Below are 14,476 nucleotides of genomic sequence, written 5' to 3'. Positions count from 1 at the left end.
TCAGAAATAGTGTTGCCAGTAGGAGTAGGGAAGTCATTCTCCCTCTGTATTCAGCCCTGGTGAGGCCCCACCTCGAGTACTGTGTCCAGTTTTGGGCCCCTCGCTGCAAGAAAGACATTGAGGCCCTGGAGCGTGTTCAGAGGAGGGCAACGAAGCTGGTGAGGGGTCTGGAGCACAGGCCTGATGAGGAGCGGCTGAGGGAGCTGGGATTGTTCAGTCTGGAGAAGAGGAGGCTCAGGGCAGACCTTATCGCTCTCTATAACTACCTGAAGGGAGGCTGTAGTGAGCTGGGGGTCAGCCTCTTCTCTCTTGTAACTAGTGTCAGGACGAGGGGGAATGGCCTCAAGCTGTGCCAGGCCTCAAGTTGTAGGCTGGACATTAGGAAATTCTACTTTTCTGAAAGAGTCGTCAGGCGCTGGAATGGGCTGCCCAGGGAGGTGGTTGAGTCACCGTCCCTGGAGGTGTTCAAGAAACATTTAGATATAGTGTTGAGAGACATGGCTTAGTGGGGTTGTTGGTGGTAGGTGGATGGTTGGTCTAGGTGATCTTGTAGGTCTTTTCCAACCTAGCTAATTCTATGATTCTATGATTCTAATTCTGATGTAGAGGCTTTCAGTTGTAATCCCACAGGTGGTAGGTAGTGTTGCTCCAGTGGCACCTCAGCCAAACACACACAGCAAAGAAGAAAATACGTGTCCAGTCACTCTGTTTCTAAGTGGAATGTAATTCAACAGATCTCCTTTTTGTCTAGATTGAATGATTCTTGAGGCGAAACATGAAAGAAATTGCCTTATTTAAGTGTTTTCATTCTGCAAATAGGCTTTGTGTTTTGGGAATACATCAGAACGAGGGAGAATTTCTAAAATAGATAGGAAAGCATGAGAAACCAGGAACAATATAATTTTGCACTTACAGCTATGAAAATCCACAGTATAACATTACCTAGTTTGTGCAGGGCTGTTTTCAAGATACAAAAATACACTCTTCAGAGATAATTAATGATGAGCCTTTTAGCAAATACCTGTGAAGAAGTGTTAGGATTTTCAGAGTCTGCGTAACAGCATTTGTAAATTTCAGGCTGAATTCAAACCAAGGTCAGTTTGGATTTGTTCCCAAAACACCTGCATCAATGTGCACTGCATCATCTTACAAAGATGAGGCAACTAGAACAGCTGAGTGTCCTTAAGTTAACAGAGAATGTCCTTTGATTGCTGCATCACAGCACGTTATTGTGTTTCTGTACATGTTGTAAGGGATTAAGTACCAACTGTGAATTTAAATTACCATACATTTTCTTAACTCTTGTGGTCTCACTCTCTTTGAGATGCATTTTTGAGATATGAGCAAACCTGAACAAAAAAAAAGACTTGCTAGAACATAGCAATACTGATGCTGGATTTATTCAATAAATTTTTATATTTTAATATATAAAATATATATCTGTCTAAAGTGGAACATCAGAAAGGTACAAAAACGTGTAGATGTGATCAGACATCATGAACAAATAATTGCATGTGCTGTGTGACTTGTTCTCTGTTGTTAATAATACAAGTTTAGCTCTATTTAGAATAATAGCTTAGTGTAAAAAAAGTTATTTTTCGTAGTGGGGAAATTTAATACAATCTCTATAGATGATAAAGAGGTAGTACAGCAATAAGATATGACCCTGGGCAGGGTAAAAGGAAACAGGGTCCTACATGCATTCTCTGTGCTACCCATGTATGCAAGTGGCTGATAGAAAAACCTCATATCAGATATAATTTAATATTTAAGTCATTTGGGGCATGATGTGTGTTGAAAACTCCAAAGAAGAAAGTATAGATAAAATTCCTCTGGTCTGCTCTTCTTTTGGACATTAGTAAGTTGGAGCAACAGACACAAGGAATAGATATTATTTATAATTAGATAAAAATGGTTCTCTTCAAGTTTGTGAATCCAGACCTCATCTGCAGTTCCCAAAATATTTCCTGAATACAAGGTTATGCATGCATGTGTTCTTTGATGATGTCCATTTGAAAATTTTCTTGCCTGTGTACTCTACCTTACTTCATCTATTTTGTGAATTGAGTTGTGGGCTGCAAAATGAATAATAATAAAAAAAAACAGATTCAATAAAAAAAACCTCTCCAAAAGTTCAAAGCTTTGAGTAATAAGGTGAGAATTAAGGTGAATCTTACATGTAATGTATTACTGATGAATGCTGTGCTAACTACAAATGACAGAATATTAGCAATAAGATAAGCCCTACCAGTGTGGAAGTTTTTTGACTACTTTTGCTTTTCTTTTATAGGTATGATTTAGCTTGAAAATAGTGGTTTTTAAAAGCTTGCTCTTTTTAATTTTTTTTGTCAAGCTGACCTGGTAACAAATCATCTAACAGAAACTTTCTTCTAGTGAAACACTGAATGGTAGGCCAGAGCATTTGACATTGCTTAGTAGAAATATAAGATAGAATTAGTAACTGGAGAAGCTGCTGTGCACAGTTTGATGCTTACAGGACCCAGCAATGACACAAATTCAGTCAGCAGTGGACTCTGGCAGAGTTTGGAAAATGGCAACAGGAATTCAGTGCAATAGAATGTGGTGGTAGCAGCTTGCTGCAAATCTAAATACCCTGGTGCTGGAACTGATATGATCCAAGAGGCACAGTTCAAAGGTAGAAGCTGATCTCAGCAATACCCACGTCTGGAGTGATACAGTCACTTGGTAGCATCATTGGTGTTTGGCTCGAGGCTGTTTGCTGTTCACTGGAAGGACTTCAGCATCTATTAAAATGATCTTGCATTTAACTACCAGAAAAATGCCTCAGCTGCTAAAAGAATGAGACTTCTAAAAGCATGCTATTATAGATCAGAATCGTTCCAGCACTAGGCATTTAGAGTTCTCTGGTGTGTGTATTATTGGTGTCATTATCCTGATTATCAATGTCTACTTGGCTCGTTTATCTGTGGATATAAATCCATGTGTTTATGCTGGGTACTCACTGAGCATACAGGAATATTTTGGTGCATAGAGCTTGGCTGATCGTTTCTATGAGGTTACAAGGTCACTTTAAAAATGACTAGTTCACTTCCCCAAAACATCACTTTAAAAAAGCATGCAAATTTCCTGTAATTTGAAATATCCACTGGTCAGAAGCTTTACAAGCTGTGGAATACACACTTTGTCCAAGTTTTTGCTCTGTGATCGTGTATCTGAGGACTGCCTGTGATTTACAGGCAGCATTACAGAGGGCTCTCACTGTATAATTCTTATCCCCAGACGCCTGTTCCACAGCAAGAATGAGTCAGTTGCTCATGTTGCAGACTCTGAATCACTGTAAATTACTGTTGCTGCAGGAAGTAAAATAAACGTTCTATCACAGAACAGTTTGGATTGGAAGGGATCTCTAAAGATCTTATAGTCCAACCCCATGCCACGGGCATGGACATCTTTCATTAGGTCAGGTTGCTCAAAGGGAATGAAGAATTCAGTCTGTTTTAGATGAATCACTGAAAGGAGCTGGGAGGATGAAAGTAAAATAATTATGTTCTTAAAGGGTAAAAAGAATATCCAGATTGTACTGGAAGCATTAAAAAAAAGCAAAATAAACAAGCAATGGAAACCTTAGATTTTCCTACAAAGCAGTTCAAAAAAACATCCCTTTCAGGATGGGAGAGAATAAGAAAGGCTGAAAAGGGAGTTTTCCCTGAATGTAAGTGCCCTTTAACATTAGTCGCTGTAGTCTTTGGAAAGCCATGTAGGAAGCTGATAATGACAAGAACAAAGTGTCGTCTGAAAATGCCAACATCGGGCCCGCCCATCAGAAGGACACATACTGAGAGAGGACTATTTCTGTCTTCCTGACCACGAGTTCTGAAATGGACAACCGGGAATATTGTTGGCTGAGGTGTTCTTTTGCTTTGTCACCCAATGAAAATGTTTAGTTAAATTTTATCTGTTGTGGATAAGGTTTATTTGCTCTTTCTTTTATTAAACGTAGATTTCCTTTCACATTTTGCAGTTGATAGTCCAGCTGAACATTTATGGAGACAGAAGAGTGGCACAGAGAGGTGGTCCGTGGTGCGTTTCAGTAGTGGTAACAGCGACAGCAGGTCAGCTCCATGGGTGCAGGTTTTTATGAGTGCAATGTGCAGGTTCTGGTTTATCACTGGTGAGAATGCACAACTAATGGTGGTGACTGTGTTGAAAAATAGATTTTTGTAGCTGAGAATATCCTGCATCAAATAGCATTACTGTGCTCTTTGTATCTGTTGTGTATTCCCTGGAAATCAATAGAAGGCATTACTTTCAGAGCAATAATTTTTATCCTTTTCTTTAGCAGAATTTCATCTGTACAAAAGACAAGTCATACATTCTGCAAGCTAGCTAGTTTCCTAGATTGTGAAATATAATCAGTTTGGGCAATTTCCTCTTGTCTTTTTGAAATACAATGAAAATACTAGAAAATAGAGGACCTGACTACATCCAAATGCTACATCCAAATCTGTGTGTCCTTACAGACAGAAAAAGACAATGATAATGAAAGAAAAAGTAAAATTTTGAATCCTTAAGAACCAAGGAGAGCTTTATCTTTCAACTGACTGGACTTAAATCCAGAAATTCTGTTTCTAAAATTTAGAATTTGAATGGAAGCACAAAACCAGATGTTTATCTAGCTATCCCATTTTACAGACAGGAAATTGTCAAGATGTTCAGAATGGAAACCTTGTCCTTTTACTGTATTTCCCCGATTAAGCGATTATTTTGGTGTTCTTTATACATGTGGTATCTCAATGTGAAAATTTTAGACAAAAAAATGGGTCACAACTGTAGGCAAACAAGAAGATGAGATTGGAAATAGCAACCACTGAAATATCAGGTGGTGACAGTAGAGTAGGAACTGAATGACTTATGTTGCTTGTAACCCAAAGTTATACAAGAGTGACAGGCCAGCACACCATCTAGAGGATACACCATACCAGAACACCAGAACGCAGAGCACTGGCTATCGTACAGTGTTTTTTCAAGGCTCTCTGCCCTATCCTTATGTTTACTTTTTCTAATTAACTGATCAAACGTACTAATCATGCATATATTTATCTTTCTAAAACAGGCGTTTTCCTGCCTGCAGTTACGTATTTATGTTTAAGAAAATGACCTGAAAATAACTTTCTGTGAAACAGTTATTTGTTATCTTGTCACTATTCAGCAGGGGAGTTAATAATAAATAGAGCATTAAGGTGGGGTTAAATGAAAAGGTAATTTTTGGTCAAGTAAAACATTATTGGGATTATCTGATACCAGAGTCTTGATTCAAAGATTTATTTTATACATGGAATAGTGTCAAGTTGTAAACAGCATCCAACTACAGCGCAGGTACCAAACTGAAAAGTGTAAGGTGGTGTAAATCTCCATTAATTTGCTATTCAACTGGAATATTTGCCTTCTCTTAGTGAAATAATGACTCTTTACTGTCCCAGTAGTTGTCGTTTCTTTTCTTAATCTTCCTCCAAGTCTAAAAATTTGAACCTTTTTGATCTATCAGTTCAGTCAAATCCTTTCCAAGTCAACTAATAGTCCTTTGTTACTCCTCGAGTCTGTGTGACACTAAAACTTTGTCAGCAGTTGGATTCACTGTTTATGCTTTTGCTATTTGGGTCAATCGCTGAGCAACTTGTTCTAATCCCATAGCTCACCCTTTGAGGACGAAGGCTGAACTTCTTGTAGTCACTTCTAACCCACAGACTCCCGTGTCTATATTCAGACACCTTTTCTAAAGGATTTCATATGAAATGAGGAAGGAAGTCTCCACAGATTGTGGAGGAAGTGCTTGTTTGCACTGTGGAAACTAGCATTTGGATCATGCATCTGTTGCATCTGTAAGGAGGATGTGGGTCTAGGCCCATCTCCCTGCCTTTTCCCTTCCCCCCCAAACCCCTTCCTGGGGCATGGATCAGTGGGTCCCTTCACTCCCTTGTCATGGAAACCAGGCCGAACCATGACAGTAACCATAGACTTCTTCAGATAAAACTGTCTGTGTTTGTCTGAGACAAACAGCAAGAAGACTTTTCCTGAAAACAAACAATTACTCCATCTTTTCTAGGAATAATAATTTTTTAGTGTTGACAGTTTCCTTATTCTATATAAAAGTTTTGTTTACTAACCTATTCTGCAAGCAAACACATTATTCTGAGTCTCTTTTGCAGGCACACGTTCAAAAAAGGAGACCTAATTTCCAAAAATGAGCAAATATTACATTATTTAAAACTAAGAGGAGCAGTTGGTTGGCCCAAAATTTTGGTCTAAGACAACATTCAAGCAATGGAAACCCAGAAAATTTAGACAATCATTCTATGCTCTGGTGGAAGTGATAGTGTGAAGAGCCCAAATAACTTACTGACTAAACTATTAAGTCATAATGTCAAGGTTTGATGGCTAATACTCATGTTGAAAGTGGATGTCACATGGATCAGTAAGCTGATCAGACAAAATGATAAGCCAGCTAATAATATAATAGGAAAATTAACTTGAGCCTCTTCTCTGGCTTCTAAAGCAGTAATCCAAGGGAAAGACATTGGTTTATGAGACTCTCCAAGTGGTTTATGGTTGGCCCAAAGAAATAAGCTAAACAGCTAAAAATGGTGTAACTTCAAAACTGAGAGGTTAAGTTTGATATGATGCTTTGTCAGCCATATTGAGAGTTGCCTTGCTTGTTTTGTTATAAACAGAAGTAAGAAGTTATAAGTTTACATATCGTCTGTCTGGCACAGTGTCTTCCACGCTGCTTGAAAACATTGACTCTGCCCATTACCATTTTGCAGTTCTTTTCCTTAAGTTTCTGAGACATTACTATTTTCAAGTAAAAATTTATCTCTGCAGAAAATTATGGGAGGGTCAAAAGAATTTCAGGCAGTCTTTACTTGAGGGAGAAGTATGACATTTTTTTCCAAGATATTTGGTTATAACTAGGGACAATAAAAATGATGTTTTATCTTAGACTGCATGGGTCTTGGTCTGTGCACCATAAGCGTAGAGGAATGCATTCAGTACAAAGTGTTCAACACAATGTTTGTCTGTTTTCTCAGCCTGTCCACTGTATGGTCTAGATTCCTTATTCATGGGCTATGGCAGTCACAGATGTCAGCTCAAAGAACTATGCAGGTTGTAGAATTACTCTTATAATTTATTTTCTATTGTTATATGTACAAGAAATCTCTTTCATTTTCAAGTATTAATGTTTTTATGCATCATAAATCAGATAGAGATTTTGCTCTATCTTTTCCTTAATTGAAGAGAGAGAAAGTGAACCTGAACAGCTTTTTGTTCTAGTCTGTTCCGTTACACAATGCCTATTCTAAGGAAAAGACAGATCATTATATATCCATGTCCACTGAGTTCCATCCCAGAAAGCTGCTGTAAAACTGACAGAAGAATTCCCGAAGCAGTTATTTGCTTTGAGTGCTTACCACTTTGAACCATGACCTTTCAATTCAAAATTACTTGTTACTTCTTGTCATACAGATGTGAATGTCACTCTCCACACTATTTCAGTCTCTCATTATGTGGATGGCATACATGTAAACAGCTTTCTGTACCATAGGTTTTCATTCGATTCACTCTGAGGTATATAATATAGATAATACATTTCTGAAAAAATCAAGGAGTTCTTTAGAAAGAAAAAGTTCTCAGATTTTTTAACCTTAGAATTCTAGTTTAAGCTTAGATTTGATAGCTCGGATTCTTGGTTCAAAATATTGTAGAGATCTGTGCCCCCAGCTGCCTAATTTAAATGCAAACTTTCTTGCTTCTGATTGAAACCTTAGCTGTCATTTGTGAGAAAATGTTTTCCAACCACAAAATTAAAAGATATATGAATTTCATTTGAGATATGAATATAATCTAACCATATTCTGATGCATTTTATGAGAAAAACCTTTCTGTTGGAAGAGCTGCATATCAATTTAAGTGCTTAAATATTCACTAAAGCATAAACAGAAAAATTCAGGTCTGGCTTCTAGGTCTAAGCTCTATTTTTGTTCTTCCTTAGAATATTTTGTGCAACACAAAAATTGAAATGGTCCCCTAATGTCACTATAGCAGTACCCTATTCATCAATAATTGGTGATTTTCATTACAAAATACCGTTTAAAACTTCCATTAGAGAGAGAAATTTATAGATTGAAACTGCTACACTGAGGATGAGTCCTTCTCTCATACCTTGACTTTGAGATGCTGAATGAAAGGCCATCATAGTGTTGGTGTCGCTTTGTGACGTACCAAAGTTTAGCATTCCTCTTTTCTGCAACTGAAGCTATATCTCAATCATTTTTAATAACAACTATTATTACTACTATTATTTCATTTTGAACAAAAATATCCACTTAAGTCCACAACGCTTTCATATCTTTTGACTATTGAAATGAAAGAATTGGAAATTAAAAACACAAAACATATGGCATGATATGATGAAATATGCTCCAAATTCCTGAGATCTAACTGAATGCCATGGGTTAGTCAGTGCATCCATCTTGCTGATCTTCAGTTTCACTGCAGTAGGGGGAAATGTTACAGAATTATCACCTTCAGGTTATTTGCAGCTGTATGAACACCCTGTGCCATCTAGTAAGTGCCCAGGTTAACACACAAACAGTGTGTGCTGCTCAAGGCGATGCTTTTTCAGAGACATTTATATTGTGCAGTCTAACCTCATTTATACTGATATGCTTGGAAAAATACTCACAGAGTTTGCTCATCCAAGTGTCTTAACTCATATGCATGGGTATTGCAGCTGAATACAAAAGAAACATAAAGGATAGAGACTGGTGAGTTTAAAAAAGATATTTCTAAAAAATAAAGTGTTTCCTTAAACCATAATTTTCCAGATCTTTTTTAATTCAAGCAGAAAATGATACATTTGCAAGAAAAACTTGAATTTCTTTAAAAAAAATACAACAATCAAATTAATGAGAAACAAAACCCGAAGCATTCAGTTTCCATTTCAAATCTTGCATATTGCTAAAAAAAACCAAACACATAATTTCTTTCAGGATGCCTGATACTGATGGGATTTAGGTATTTGTGGACAAGTTCCACAATAAACATTTAGTCCGTGGTGGCTTCTTGAGAGCTGAGCCCTTTCATGGAAACAGTGCTTCAAATCTCCTTCGATGAATGGTCTTAAAATGGGTAGTGCTGTGGTAGGTACATTTAGTACCTACCTTATTTTATTGCAAGAAACATCAAAGATGCCCAATTTTTTAGTAAAGCAAGAGGGGATAATTTGGAAATGAATTTAAAGAGAATTCAATATCTATTCACAGATACTTCCCCATCTGATGGCTTCATTGTCATCAGAAAGATAACAATATTTTAAGGAACATTTTGTCACAATATGCAGTACAATAAAATTTTATAACACAGTATGTGCCACATAATCATTTCTATTACATACATTGTGAAATATATGATAAGCTTTAGACTGAAACAGCATTTTGTAGCAAATCCTTTTTAAACACAGACTTTTACAATACAGTTTGCTTCATTCATTTTTTAATCATTTAATCATTTTTAATCTGATTAAGAAAAAAGAAAAGTAGACTCAAATGTGAGAAAGCCCTCTGAAAAAGAACAAAACGTGAGGAGAGGGCACTTGTAGAGTCAAAGTGACCATGGCCTCAGAGAAGGCTCTGTACTGGGAAAAGTTGTTCAGAGAAGAGAACAAGAGGATGATTTTAACACCTTGAGGAATAGGAATCTATGGCAGGACAGATAGGACAGTTCATGACAGAATAGAACAACCTGTTAGTCTGTGTTCTGGTCTCTGCAGTGGCCCAGGACCTACACAATGTACATGAGACGTTAAGTTGATGGAAAGAAGACTGCAGTATAAGGACTCCAAGAGTCTGTATACACTCAGCGAGGTTGTCTTGACAAAAATAGAGGCTATTGTCTCTCAATGTACAGAACAGAATCAAGATTAAGTCTTTGGCCCTGAGACCTAATTGCTATTTCCTAAACTGTACCCAGGTGCGGTTTAAGAAAATGAAAGGATGTAACCTGGATACCTGTTGGAACAAAAGAGAACACATCTCAGATTTCTATCCCTTACATTGTGCTTTTGTTAGGTCACAAAATCTGTAGTGCCCATTTTCCTCAATTTTGGTGAATAGGTCAGCTTGCCATTTCTATGAGTTATATTAAGTTGGCATGATATTATGCCAGTCTCCATTCAAATAGATGAGAAGAATTGAGTTCCTTGCGTGTATGGAGATTGGTTGAACCAAGTGACATGCATTGCTTTGTAAACTCTTTTTTTTCTTATGGTAAACACCATAATGTTTTCCAGCAATAACAATAATTTAAAAAAACAGCAACAACAACGACAACAAAAAAAGTGGAAGAATAATGTCATCTTCCTTCGTCCTCTCTCAGTTTCCAGCTCCAGAGCTTTGCCTACGTGGGTGACAAAGTGAGGCATACAACCCTCTGCTATCTGAACAAGGACAAAATTGAGCAACATAAATTTCCTGTGATTAGCTTTCTTAGTTTCAGGCCAGACCTCCTGGGGGCAATCAAAACTGTTAAAAAGAATTGCTGCAAAATGAATACTATGGAGATGGGATTTCTGTTAAAAAAATCATCAAAGTCTATATTTGAAACTCCCCACTGCTTTCTATGAACTTTGTATCCTTCACCTGAATTTAGAGCATCTGTAAAGAATCAGCTATGAACTCTATTTCTTTAATTCATTAACACGTAGAGATTTTGCTTAGTTTTATTCATGTTAAATAGTTATTTCCTCCATCCAAGGAAACCAATGAGACTGATTTATCTCTTGGAGTGAAAATTGTGTGCAACGGTACCAGCACATGATCCCCAAATGAGCTTTATCTTAAATTGCTTCCCTAAGTTGTTTCCCAAGAGCAGCACATTCTAAGCATTCCCCCATACTCACCAATTTCCAAACACTTATCTGGTTCCTTTTGACCAAATTCTATGCAGGACTCTAAACTATCAGATGGCTTGGAAGGAAGAGAGACACTGCTGTGAAGCTGTATCTTCACTGTGTTCCCTGTCTTGTTTCATCTTGCATTTTCTACTGCTGTTATCTCTGACTGGGCCACATTTTGTCTTTAATCATTATTACGCTAATCCTGCTCTTTACATGCTGGTACAGACATGTTGAGAGCTGCTGAATCCAATGAGACCACATATCCCCTGTTTACTATTAGAGAGTTTTGATTACAGTATATATCAGACAATCTCACTGAGAGTGAGATGATGGAAAAAAATAAGATGATGGAAGATTAACTAACGATTTTCACTGTTACTTTGCCTTTTCCTACTAAGTAAACATATAGATAACTTCAGGGCTCTATACAAATATGAAATATTTGCAGATTCTTGCTGCATAGGACAGATCTGGTGTCTGAAACTTATTGAAAAACACATTAAGAGTTAGAGAGTGGCACAGTACAGTGAAACAGAGACGGCAGTTCCAGTTTCCAAGTAACTACAGGACAACTATATATGTAGAATCATAGAATGTCTTCAGTTGGAAGGGACATTAAAGATCAACTAGTTCCACCCACCAGCTCAGGCTGCCCAGGGCCCCATCCAATCTGGCCTTGAACACCCCCAGGGATGGGGCATCCACAGCTTCTCTGGGCAGCCTGTGCCAGCCCCTCACCACCCTATGAACGAAGAATTTTTTCCTATAATACAATCTAAATCTCCCCTCTTTTAGTTTAAAAACATTCCCCTTTGTCCTGTCACTATCAGACTTTGCAAAAGCAGGTCTTCCTCCTGTTTTAAGTTCCTTTTAAGCACTGGAAGGCCACAATAAGGTCTCCCTGGAATCTTCTCCAAGTTAAATAAGACCAACTTCCTCAGCCCCTCTTCACAGGAGAGGCACTCCAGCCCTCTGATCATCTTTGTGGCCTTCCTCTGGACCCTCTCCAACAGCTCCATATCCTCCGTGTGCAGAGGGCCCCAGGCCTGGATAGCACACCTGTGAGATACAGATGACAAAGATACTAAGAAAGTTAAGACTTTTAATATTTCTTTTCTTCTATCAGCCCCGTTTAAAGGAGTTGTTCACCATTTTAATGGAGAAAGTTTCACTGCACTGTCATTAGAGCAATTAGATGGTATGTCTGAGTAATTTTCAACATGAAATTCTACTAAAAGTGAAATTTATTTTGGTATTTCCTTATTAATTTAACTGAGAAAGTGGGTAAGAATAAAAGAGTGAAATGTAAACAAAGAAAGTCAGGTTCATTTCACCGCAGGTGGAAAACATAAAAATGAAGTTATTTTAAAAATCCTTAGTTAAATGGAAATTCTTTTCCAGACCTCCTTCCCGCTTCCAATGTCTTTCACATCTGTAAACTCAATAGTAAGTCTTGTTTCACTCCTTCCTCATAAAGTCTCATTTGCTAATTCTTTAAGTTGGAAGTTGGGAGAGCCCATTTAAGTTCTCCTAGGGCAGCACTGGATAAACAATGGGTTCCTCAGGCAACCTTTCCTCCCTGGAAATGCTATGACATAAAGGTTTTGACTACTGCTTCCAATTAGTCTGAAGGGAAATGTTCGTTAACTTTCACAAAACATGGAAGTATTTTTAGATCAGAGCCCTCCATCACAGCAGCTGCCAGCATCTTTTGACAAAAAATTGATGAAATTTTGACATTTTGACATCTAGACAGACAGAGAGAGAGTTGCAGTATCCAAATAAAATTTTGAACTGATGTTACAACTGGGGATAAGAGTGTCAGTGAAGACTTGTGAGCTGATTTATACGCACTGAAATGATGACGATGCCAAAGATCTGTTACACAAAAAATCATTTCCCTCTTGTTTCAAAGCAGTCTTTTTTTCTGCCCAGTTTTTACTAGCTAAAAATAAAAGGTTAGTGCACTATCCTATACTTATTTAAGCAGCAAGACCGGCTGTTTAGTAGATATATTAGAAGTTAGAGCAAAATATATTGTGTGAGATCCAGCAGGCTGAGAGGGGTGAGGCATCTGCATCTCCATACCTCCAGGTCAAACCAGTAGTGTTGCTGACTGAGCATTTGTTCCCAGTAACAAGAGCACACAGAGCACATCTGTGCACTATATACATAGGTCATTCCAAAAGAAATGCCTCCTACTGCAACAGATACAAACAACAAAAAACCACTATTTGATAGATGTGGTGGTTTAATCCAGCAGGTGGCTATGTGCCACAGACATTCATTCACTTTCCCCATTCCCAGTAGGATGGGCGAGAGAGAATTGAAGGAAAAAAACAAAGCAGAACTCGTGGGTTGACACAAAACTACTGAGATAGACAGAGAAAAGGAAAAGGATAGTAGTTATGACTGTATATATATATATATATATATGACTGTATGTAACAAGCAGTGCACAAACAACTGCTCACCACCCACCAGCTGATGCCTAGCAAGCACCCTAGTGAGTAGAAGAGTGAGATGAACTCCGACACCTTTCAATACTCTCCTTCCACATGATGTCATATGTTATGGAATATCCCTTTGTCCAGTTTAAGTCGATTGTCCTGATTCTTTCTCTCTCAGCTCCTTGGGCACTTTGCTGAGACACTGGAATGGTCTTGGCTCTGTACAACACCACTTAACAATAACTATAAGCATTGGCATGTTATCAACATTGTTTTTTCTCCTAGAACCAAAACACAGCATCATACCAGACACTCTGAAGAAAACAATTTTGTCCCAGCTGAAACTATGACAATATCCACCCCTTATTCCATGCCATTTACATAATGCTCAGGTTCTACAGTTCCTACATATCTTAACTAATTACCATCACCTATCTTGCTTTTTGATATATATTCATACACACACGTTATTCCCATAGTCTACGAGCCACTCATGTAAATTTTTCATGGTGCTCACTTAGTTCATAACTTTGGGCTCCATCTGCTATAACAGTCCTTCTCAGCTACAAAACATTATTTTTCAACGCAGTCACCATCATAAGCTATGTATTTTTGCCAGCAATGTACATGAGCCTGCATGCTGCACTCACAAAATTCTGCAACAGCAGAGCTGACCCACTGTCACCACCACCCTGCTGAAACACACCACCCACCACCTCACTGTGCTAACATCCAGTGTTTGGTCTCCATGAAGGTTTGGCAAGCATCTGTGAATGTCGATGGGTGAAATTTCTTCCACATGAAGGAATTCAATCCCACACCTTTACTGCATGTGCACTTCCATGTCAGACACTTTTTTTGTCAAGACTGCGCCTCTGCTGCCATCTGTCTCACAGCAAAAAAATGTAATGGAATATTGGTGGGAAGGTTCAGTCTCTACTGCCATATTACCAACATCAACCTCACACATTGGGGGCCAATGTAGTAAAATAGAAGGCATTACTTTTGGAGCAGCCCTTGTACATCTGTGCATGCTGGATCTCAGTCTCCCCAGCTGCTTGTATCTGGACTTAGGAGTCCCTGAGCTCAGAGT

The sequence above is a fragment of the Numida meleagris genome, chromosome 2 (genome assembly GCF_002078875.1).
Source record: "Numida meleagris isolate 19003 breed g44 Domestic line chromosome 2, NumMel1.0, whole genome shotgun sequence".
Lineage (NCBI taxonomy): Eukaryota > Metazoa > Chordata > Aves > Galliformes > Numididae > Numida > Numida meleagris.
Note: the sequence above shows the minus strand (reverse complement) of the source record.